The following is an 11,748-nucleotide window of genomic DNA, read 5'->3' as shown; positions in this document are numbered from 1 at the left end:
GGAGCAGTATGTGCCTACTTGACGTCATATGTTGAACAAATTATGATTGCAACTAAGTAACAAAGATAAATTTATATTCGAATAAATATAGGATTGTGGGGAAAAATTTATTTTCCCCTAAAATTAAGCCCTCATTAAGGAATAGTTAGTACATCTAGTCCTGTCATTTCGGCCAATTCTCATTCCAGCTGACGAACTAAGAATATGAGAAATAATATGAAAAAAATGCGATATCTCGAAAACTACAAGGATTTGGAGGGTCATATTTTCAGCATAGAATCGCAACCGTAGAATGGTTGTTTGATAGCGTTTAGCCAGCGGGTACCATTTTTAAAAAATAAAAGAAATATGTTTTGCACCAACTCGTAATTGCCACAAATGATATTATCTTTAAATTTATGGACGAAACTGTATTCTTCATTTTTTGACATCAATCCAATATTTTCAGGTGAGAGATTATTTATACTCATAATATTCAATAACTTTGAACCCCTATTAGTCAAAGAACATGATTTTACCTTATTCTTACAGAATGGTGGAACAAATGTTCGACCTTTTGAAATTTGCGTATAGTAGGCAAAATTTTTAAAAGTAAACAAAGAATTGAGAAAACAAGTTGGATGTTTTTGATTTGGTGATCGTAAACAAAACTTCATCAAATCGTACACATATAGCTCATGAACAGTTAGTATTTTGTTATCAGAAAAGAGTTTAGTAATGGTATCCAATTTCCTTTCGAAGCAGATCATGCAAACAATTTTTCGTTGCATATTCAAAATTGGGTTTAAAAAAGAAAAACTCGTGCTGCCGTAGACGAGCAAGCCATATTGTATTATTGGCTTGATATTCGACATATAGTATTTCAGTAGGATGGATCTTGGTACATAATGTCTCATTTTTGATATTACACCACAGTGACGACCTAGTTTTGATTGAACATTCTGTATATGGTGAAAAAATTTAAGCTTATCATCTACAATGACACCTAGGTATTTGCAAAAAGGTTTTGGCTGAAAAGTAAAATCAAGTATATCAATCGAAAGATTGGAAGCACTTCTATCCTTAGTAAAATTAATTAAAGTAGTTTTATCTGAGTTTAAGGTTAATTTATTTGAACAAAGCCAGGAAGAAATTTTGGTCAAATCTAACTGGTATTTTTCATAGATAGATGTTTGACATGATATGTTTGTATCATCTGCAAATAGAAACACATTTGAATTGCAAACTGTGTGCTGTATGTCGTTAATATAAACAAGAGAGTGCCTAAAACAGAGCCTTGAGGTATTCCCGTGTTTACTTGCAACCAATCAGATGAACAGTTGTTTATATGTACACATTGATACCTATTGGATAGATAGCTTTCGAACCAATTTTAGCAATTTCCACGTACTCCATAGCATTCTAATTTCGTTAAAAGAATTTTATGGTCCAGCGTATCAAATGCCTTTTTTAAATCAATGAAGAAGCTACATTTAATGTTTTTATCAAAACCTAGTCTTAATCTTTCAGTCAATTGAGCTAATGCATCAACTGTGGCAAACTTCTCCCTGAACCCAAACTGACGATGATACAGTAATTCAAACTTTTAAGATAGTTGTAAAATCGAGCGCATGATTTTTTCAATAACTTTGCTGCAGCCACTTAAAAAGTCATATTGGACGGTAATTTGTCATAATTATTCTGCTATCAGCTTTATGAAGAGGTAAAACCCGAGCAAACTTGAGGCTTTGAGGAAACATACCGGAGCAAAATGAGAGATAAGTTAAGTATGTTAAATAAAGTGCTAACACATACCTGCTTTTAACTAAAAAAAGGTCACTTCATCAAATCGTACACATAGCTCATGAACTGTTAGTATTTTGTTATTAGAAAATATTTTAGCAATGGTATCAAGCAGATAATGCGAACAATTTTTCGTTGCATATTCAAAATTGGGTTTAAAAAAGAAAAACTCGTGCTGCCGTAGACGAGCAAGCCATATTGTATTATTGGCTTGATATTCGACATATAGTATTTCAGTAGGATGGATCTTGGTACATAATGTCTCATTTTTGATATTACACCACAGTGACGACCTAGTTTTGATTGAACATTCTGTATATGGTGAAAAAATTTAAGCTTATCATCTACAATGACACCTAGGTATTTGCAAAAAGGTTTTGGCTGAAAAGTAAAATCAAGTATATCAATAGAAAGACTGGAAGCACTTCTATCCTTAGTAAAATTATTTAAGGTAGTTTTATCTGAGTTTAAGGTTAATTTATTTGAAAAAAGCCAGGAAGAAATTTTGGTCAAATCTAACTGGTATTCTTCATAGATAGATGTTTGACATGATATGTTTGTATCGTCTGCAAATAGAAACACATTCGAATTGTAAACTGTGTGCTGTATGTCGTTAATATAAACCAGAAACAAGAGAGGGCCTAAAACAGAGCCTTGATGTATTCCCGTGTTTACTTGCAAACAATCAGATGAACAGTTGTTTATATGTACACAATGCTACCTATTGGATAGATAGCTTTTTCACGTACCATTTTATCAATTTCCACGTACTCCATAGCATTCTAATTTCCTCAAAAGAATTTTATGGTCCAGCGTATCAAATGCCTTTTTTAAATCAATGAAGAAGCTACATTTAATGTTTTTATCAAATCCTAGTCTTAATCTTTCAGTCAATTGAGCTAATGCATCAACTGTGGCAAACTTCTCCCTGAACCCAAACTGACGATGATACAGTAATTCAAACTTTTAAGATAGTTGTAAAATCGAGCGCATGATTTTTTCAATAACTTTGCTGCAGCCACTTAAAAAGTCATATTGGACGGTAATTTGTCATAATTATTCTGCTATCAGCTTTATGAAGAGGTAAAACCCGAGCAAACTTGAGGCTTTGAGGAAACATACCGGAGCAAAATGAGAGATAAGTTAAGTATGTTAAATAAAGTGCTAACACATACCTGCTTTTAACTAAAAAAAGGTTACTAATTTCATCGATGCCACAAGTATGCTTGGGCTTCAGACGCTCTATCACATCAATTATCTCACAAATTGTACTATTAAAGAGATACATAGAGTAGCTTACGTCTTCTATTTTAATTACTGGCTCGACGAGGTCCATTTTGCTTGCTAACTTGGTTCCTACCGAAGCGAAATAATCATTAAAAGCGTTAGATATTAGAACGGGGTCAGATAATTTATTGTTATTGATTAAAAGAGCTGAAATTTTTGATGATTTTGCGTTCTTGCCATTTATTTCATTTAAAACTTTAAATACTTGTCTCGAGTCTCCAATACATTTATTAAATTTTTGATAGTAATAATCTTTTTTCGCGATTCTTATAAATTTTTCGACTTTTCGACGTTGGCTAAGAAAGTTAACTTTTTAAAGAGAATTCAATTTGTCTGACTTCCACAATTTGTATAAGCGATTTCTTTTTATAAACCAATTCTTTAAGCCTTTAGCGAACCAAGGAGCATTAGTTTTGCTTTTGTGTATCATATTACATAATGGTGCAAAATGGTTCAAGGATTTCATTGAGCTGTGATTGAACTTTTTGTACGCAAGGTCTATGTTATTATCGCTGATCAGGTTTGCTTCTAAGTTTTGTTTCAAACTTAACAAAAAAAACCTTCATTTTTTTTCTTTTGTTAAGAATGACATATCACGATATGAATAACTTGATAAATCACCTTTAATGCCAAAATTAGATTTCAATATTATGGGATAATGATCAGAAAAGCATTCATTATCTAATACTTCAATGGTTGGATTTTCTAAATTCCTGGTTATAATATGGTCTATACAAGTTTCAGATGGGTCACTAATTCAAGTTGCAGATTTACTCCAAAGTTCGAACCCATTTGCTGTTATTGTGTTCAGATATGATTGCTGTAACTTATTTTTCTTTAGTGTATCGATGTTGATATCTCCCGTTAGAATTATCGGTACTTTATACTGAACAAGACGGTTTCCTTTGTTTCAGTTTCCATCATTTCACTTTGACCGTCATTTTTTTCATTGAGCCTGAGAATTTTCACATATCCCTGCGGTTGTAATTTTCTAACAACTCAGACTCCGACAGTGTTTTGAGATTGACCTTCTTTTCGTTGTGAGACATTTCGCGCTTTACCCATATCATTAGTTCATCTTTCACTTTTGATATTGCTTCTGTTGTCGCCAAGTTTATAACTTCCTTGATTTGCACTTTGATGACATCAAGCAACTTCGGGATCAACGCATTAACTGAATTTGATATCGCACCTTCGACCTTCTTTGCTAGATTCAGTTTTTCTTCAATAGATGATTCCTCTCCACACGGGCTCAATTCAATGCAAGTTCGTTTGGCAGATGGGTTACAGCAGACAGGGGTCTGGTCATGAAGTTTGAGAGGTGGTATCTCAACGTTCGCACAGTCTTTATCAATGGTAATCATTTTCTTTCTCTGAAACTATTTAATAAGTTTATCACAACAATTAGGCTAATTTTCAGGTCATTAGATTTGTCTCAATTATCTTTTAGTTCGCCGTGTTTTCAAACTCTAACCATGTCTCAAATGAACAGACAAAATAACTGGGCATTCAAAGCTTGCTATGTTCGCAGAAAAAAAAGAATCATGGACGAGAACTATTTCTCAAGTACAAAATTTTACAATCCTAAGTTGTTTTCATTACCCAAGATAGTCTGACTAAAATGTTCGATGTGGCAATACAAATACAGAAGAATGAAATAAGCAGGACGTGTATCTATAAGAGAGAACTCGTAAAACCAAACGAATACACAAAACAATTAAGACAAATTAGATTCTTAAAAACAAATCTAGGAAGAACAGCTGTAGCAAACAATAGTTGTAGTAAATGGACCAAATTAAACGAAGTTGAGAAACGGTAAGCCATAACAAAAGCTTAAATTTGAACTTAAGAAGTTTTTGATAGACATAGACAAAAAAATTCCTATTGATAGATCCATTATTTCTTTTAGAGATTATCTTGTTTTCTAATCATAGTATTGTTTTGTTCAATTTTGTAAAAGTTATAATTGTATGTTTACAAGCCGGTGTAATTGCTGATTTTTACCTTGTGATGATAATTTCATTTAGTAGCAGCATGTATGTTTAATCAAGTGGTCTTTTTTGAAATAATTGTTGAAATGTTTGTGAAAAAACGTCTTTTCATTTATATCATGTTTGTATCGCGACTGGAATATAATTGCCTCATCTTAACTAATTATCCGAATCTAGAGCACAAATTGAGAAATCAGCATCAAATGGTATTTTTGTATCGCTATTACATAAAAGCATAGCGAATAAACAAAAATTCTAAACGAACTCAAGGAGAGAGAAAAATAAATAACTCAATTTATGACACAAATTTATGATTTAAATCACTCAAACTCACAAAGTACTTCAGGGATTATTCTTTTTTGATAAAACTAACCCTCTTTGAGACAACTTGATCAATGGTTCAGTTTTCTGTTCCGTTGGGATATCTTAAACTCATCTACGTTATTTCTGCATAACATGCACTTTCGATGCTAGAGAGCGGAATCGACTGTCAGTCATTTCGAAGCAGAAATAATTTCTCAGCCTCGTAGATTTAAAAATTGAATATAACACAATTCGACAAACGAGCAACAATCTAAAATGACAACACACAACCCGTAACGGTTGCTACAATCTGCCGTTTGTTTAAAGATACAAGTAACAAATAAAGTTAATTTGTCTACGTTGGTAAGGACACGGAAAAAAAAATGTTTAAAAAAATTGAAAGAGTGAAAAATTACCAAGCAATTTTTGAGAGATTTATATCGTACGTCTGTAGAGCACTTAGTTTCAAAGATGATTCGCTATTTGTGTTGATTATCTAAATGATTCGCCAAGTCGCTCTAACACCAATTTTGAAAAAATTCAGTAAAACAACCGAAAAATTTTATTTAATACATAGCATACGTCTGAAACTCGCCAGTCGTAGTCCTACTAATTCGGTTCAAATAATCAGGTACAAAAACTTTAAGCCTCAATATCTTTTTATTTAGCTAAACCAACTTAACCAGAAATCAGACATCTGACCCTTCTTTCATTAAAAATTAAAATCTACTTTGGAAATCCCTTTTTGAAATCCACTTTGCAAACTGCCTAACTAAAAATTAAGCGGGAATAGATCTCATATTTTTACATCAGAAAAAAAACAAGCACGACCAAAAGAAAAAACTTCGCTCATGAACTGGTTTAAAAACAACAAAAATGAATCAAAAAATTATCTTTTTTGAAATGATAATTATGGTAGCAACATCCTTTTGGGACTTGCTTACGCGCCAAATGTTTACTTTTTTCTTACTAAAAAGTGTGAAATTAATATTTTCCTGCGAGGCAATTTGGCGGCCAAAACTTCCGAGGAGAAATCTTCAGCCAAAAAAAAACTTAAACTAAAATAAAAGTTATCAAGAAGAAAACGATTCCAGGAATCAGACTCATAGTCAATCATTCGGCCAATTTTTAAGCCTGCGAGACAACAAAAAATCAGCAAACAAAAAATAGGCAATGCCCCCGCCAACCACCCAAATATATGATAACATTTATGCTAGTTACGTAGGAAAAGTTAACTCCTAATAAAACACAAGCGTTTGCAACATCTACTGTAACATTTTTAAATGATTTACATGCAACATTTAAGTTACTGGTACTTAAATGGTCATTACGTTTGTAGTGTAGTTCGATTACTTATCGAAAACCATTGAAACCGCGTATGAAAACGTGTATTCCTAGCTAAAACAAAATTCTCTTGGTTGAGATGGAGAGTTAGTGCATCGTGGCATTCTCATAATGCTACGGTGCACTAAATCTACCGCTGTGGAGTAATGGGCAAGCTGCTCCTGCACGACAATTGAGTTGGAACATCTAGCCTCTAATTGCGGCGAAAACACTTACAGGTGCTCATTCCTCATGACTGTTATGTTGGGAAAAAAGAAATCTCAAAAAGAGGACGGGTCTTTTCTAACGGCGAAAAAATAATGAAATTGTTAATTGAGGCTCTGTTTCTATTGAGAATCCAGATTTTCGTTCACTAAAATCAATTTGAATCAGCCAGATTTGAACATTATGATCTAATTTTCAAAATATGAAAATATTTAGTTTTGGGCCGTTAAACAGAAAAGGACCCAGAGGACAGCTTCGGAGATCCTATATGAACAAAATGAGTGTACAGCGTTTCCTGGGCACAGCTCAAGAAGCAATCGTACTAGATCGAAACATGCAGTTAATTGATCAAACGCCAACTCAAAAGCTGTGCTTCAAAAATAGATCTTTTATCGTCATACTTTGTCCAAAGATACTATTTCGGCCGCAAATTGTTGTTTTAACAGTCATCACAACACAGAAACTAACCTTATACACGGAAGCAAAACTGCGATTTGAATGTTCCAAAAAAATAAGAACAAAAAAATGATTTGTAAATAAATTCATTGAAAAGCAAGAAGTTCGCACAATCAGTTACTCAACACTCTATACTCAACACCCTGAATTTCGCTCATTAGACTCAAACTTTACTAACTGTTCAAAGATGCCAGACGTTACTAGAGAATTGGCTGCCTTAAAAATCAAGCTATTAGCTCAATTTCAATAGCGATGGATCATGAGGATATAACGCAATAATGACATTTGAATGACGCAATGCAACTAAATAAGGGTTATTTCTTGGAGAACTGGCTCGGACATAGTTGGCTCAATAATCGTTTCCTTTTTGTTTTAAACGCATATTAATGGCTTCGAAAGTTCTGTTTGTAAGAGGCGCGCGGTCAAATTATTGCAAAAAGACACCTCCCGATCGATCAAAAGCTTTTTGTTTTAATACTTAAAAAATAAATATTCGCCAAGAAAAATTTGAATTTTCAAAAAAATCTATTTCCAATTTTAATCTCCCACACGCTATGCTGCTGGTAAAGTATCACTAAGAGCACATTGATTGCTTCAGTTTTTTTGGAATGATTTAATTTGCGCTTACGCCCTAATAGGACAAAATATATCGTTTCGCACGTAATATATACCAATTTAAATAGTAGTTGTCAAAGTAGCTCCAAGTTTATAACATAACAGGGATAGCTGGTTACTGTGCAAGTAGCACAGAATGTTCCGACCAGTCTTTAGAACACTACGGTTGAGAAAGTTTTTTTTTCCAAATAAGTGTAGTTTTTTTTTGCTTGGTGTGATAAAATAATCTCACGTAAAATTATAATTTAGGCATATTAGACAGTCATAGTGATATAGGCAAATTGGACAAAATTTTTTGCAGAAAAGTGACTAGAAAAACTTAAAAAAAGTTCCCAAAATGAAGCTAAAAAAACTCCAAAAACTAGTTTCACTTGCTTAAAATTAAGTTTATGTCTTATATTAGGCATAATTCAGCTGTTGTAAGCCTGCTCGCGTGCTTTATTCGCTCGATTTAAGACGAAAAAACTTCAAATCGGTTTTTCTCAACATTTAAAAAAAAATGTTGAGAATTTTTTAATGTGGTTTGAATCACGACTGAAAGAGCTTTAATACGATATATCACTCAACCCAGTCGGATGATTTTGATTGGAAAAAAAAACAAACACACCCGAATATAAAGTCCCTCCCCATTTTCGATGATCGGAACAATAATTTTGAGGTAAATTATCATTAAAATTGTTAAGCCCTGAGAATCAATATCCTTGGTGTGGGCAGCGATACATCCTTTTTTTCAGATTCATTTTAAAAAATCAGTCAAAATATTCTAGCTGAAACGTCGACATTTCTCTGGAGAAAAAACCTCACCGAGAATAACTATTCCATCACTTTCTTCGAAAGTCGGCATAAAAACCTTCGGAGGGAAGATTTATCCGACCAAAACAAACTCAACTCTACACGGAAATATCATCATTTGCAGTAGCAAAACCTGGCAACTAACTTCCAAATTCATCACGTTTGTTGCTAGCACGTTTATCAAACACTCGTCTGAAGGTAACTTCGCAAAAAAAAAACAGTTGCTCTTGAATTTTTTCTGCTCCTGAAACTCGTATAAACAACTCTTTTTTCGGAAAAACGACTGCATGAATTATTGTGTCTATAAGACAAGCCAAGACAATGTACCAGTAATCAATAACTATATGATAATACAGAGGCGAAGCGTAGCTACAAAAAAAACCTTACCCAACAACACAAAATTATCGAGAAACAAAATCACCAGCGTTCGTTAAATGACCATTCAGAGATTTTAACAAGCCCCTAAGCTGACAATATGCTTGTTGAGTAAAAAAAACTGCGGTCAAACAACATTTCGAGCTCTTAAGTTGTGAAACTCGAAACTTTTAGCCCCATCCCCTTGAAAAAATATTTGCAGCCCCATCGAATCTAAAACACGCAAAAATATCAGTCTTATTTTGCCCCCTCAAACTAACCTATAACGTAAGAGACCATTTAGGCTAATGAAGTGAAAAAAAAATAGAATTTATACGAAATCAGAGTAGATAAGCTTACAATCTAAAACTACTTTAAATTACAAAAAATGTTTAATTGACGAGAAAACTTATAGTTTTTGCAAAAAAGAATCAGTTTGCACCATCAAAAAACATGGTCCAAACACAGAACAGCTGTCAAAGAACACAGCGTCACTCAAATCGCTGATTCTTGGACCTTAAGACGCGCGATTACCACTAGGTCGTGTGAAGGAATCTGAAAAAATTGAAGTCTCTCAAAAAATCAATGTCCGTTTCTAAAAAATTTTTCAGAAAAACTGATTAATTACAAACGTCTAGTTGCCGATTATATTTACACTTGCGCTCCCGATTACAATTACACTTACGTTTTTCTAATCTGGGTTGTTCAATAGCAATTTGACAAAACACAACCCTTTTGCTGCTACTTTCGAATTGTACAAAAAACAGCCAACCGACAGCTGAAAAATTATATATCCATTAAACCTTTTTGAATTACAAAAAGTATCTATGATTGGCTTTTTTTTCATAAAAATGACCACATTTGAGCAAACATACTCTTTTTATTCCACTTTCGGCTTTCTTCAGCAAAGTAGCATGAAAATGAGAAGTCAAACTACAAAAACTCTAATTTGAGCGTGAACAATTTTTAAGACTTTTCCTAAAAAGAAAAAGTCAACACGAGCTATATAAGTTTCTTCGCCACGTTCACCTGTATAAGTTTCGTCACCACGTTCACATATAAAAGTTTCTTCACCACGTTCACCTACAAAAGTTTTTTCGCACTAATAAACATAAAAATTGCATGAATCTTTTTTAATTGATCTTGCACCACAAAAAATAATCTAAGTTAAGAAAACTAGAAGAATGGGTAACTTTTAACTCCGCTGGGAACTCAAAACATAGCCAACAGACAGTTGGAAAAAGTTAATGATTGCAAGTAAACAGGAATAACCTGATGACTCGTGTTTTGAAAGAAAATGAACTTTCGAATTTCCCAGAAAAAAATAGATGACCTTAAAGACCTTTGAACCTTTGATAAAATAATCTACTTTGAGAAAACTGGATCATTCGGTTAAAATTTTATTTCGCTGGGAAATCTGATACTTAATTTCCATTTTCGAAGTTAAAAGATGATCACGTTTTTCGTGCCCTCCACACTTTACTGTTCTATAGTGATGCTTGCCTTCTTTTTAACAAAGGAAATGAACTTCAAAAGAAATCGAAAATCAAACCGCTAAAAAGTAAATTTAAGCCTGAACAAAAACATTATCACGACCTGTCATCGACTCTTAATAAATACACTTTTTATTGCGTTGGGAAATCTGATAATTAAAAACAATTTTCGAAATTATTAGTCGATCACGCTTTTCGTGATCTGTACACATTCGCTGTTCGATAGTGGAGTTTTATTTCCTTTTAAGAGCAATGTACTGAATCTGAAAATAAATTAAAAGTCAAACTGCGAAAGAGCAAACTACGAGAGCTATTTCCTGTCGTAAACTACCATCATCACGACCTATATAATAGTCTGAACTACGTTCATCGACTCTTAAAAACCTAAGCCCATTTTTGAAAGTAGAAGTTAATCACTGTTGCTGTTCAATAATAGAGTTTGACTTCATTTAACAAACGAAATCAAGTGAAGTTGAAAAGAAATCACAAGTCAAACAAACATAAGTCAAATTTGAGCGTAAACGAATGTTAAGACTTTTTCTAAAAAAATTATCAAAACCTATAAAATCTTTTTCATTCATTTATACTTGAACAATTCCCTCCGCTTGTCTTCATGACTAGTTTAAATTATTTGATAACAAACAATGAAGCCTGTAGCTTGGCTGTTTTCAACTAAACTATATCGGTATTAAGAGCTTCATCTAATGATTTTCATCTGCTATAGTATCTCGTTACGACATAAACAAAGAAGCGAAGCTTCGCTTTGCAAACACTAGCGAGAACACGACAAAAAGCAGCTCCATAAAGTACCATAAGAACAAGTACAAATAAGCATAGAATTAGCAAAAAAAATCGTCGCAGGCTGGGACTCGAACCTGCAACCTCGAGATAGAAATTCTTACACACTAACCACTCAGCCACGAAGCTTATGACTGGTAGACAGAAGATTAAACACATTAAACAGATTAAATAAAGCAGAGAACAGATGCTACGCAATTTTCAATGCCCGGTGAATTTTTCAAACAAGTGAACAATTTTAATGAACACTTTTATTTGCGAGTTAGGTTAGAAAAAAAGAAGGTCTGTAATAACACACTAAGCTGACGCTAGTGGAAATATAGCAAACT

At 33.3% G+C, this 11,748-nt stretch overlaps 1 protein-coding gene across 2 annotated transcripts in view; it reads left to right on the top strand.

Annotated features, from left to right (window-relative positions):
* The window catches only part of LOC134842784 (disks large homolog 4-like), a 574,432-nt gene that overhangs the window by 270,380 nt on the left and 292,304 nt on the right, over nt 1–11,748 (top strand). The window lies entirely within an intron of this gene.

The sequence above is a fragment of the Symsagittifera roscoffensis genome, chromosome 3, assembly GCF_963678635.1.
Source record: "Symsagittifera roscoffensis chromosome 3, txSymRosc1.1, whole genome shotgun sequence".
NCBI classification, from domain to species: Eukaryota; Metazoa; Xenacoelomorpha; order Acoela; family Convolutidae; genus Symsagittifera; species Symsagittifera roscoffensis.
The sequence above is the reverse complement of the archived record's forward strand: the minus strand, read 5'-3'. Positions and strand labels throughout refer to the sequence as shown.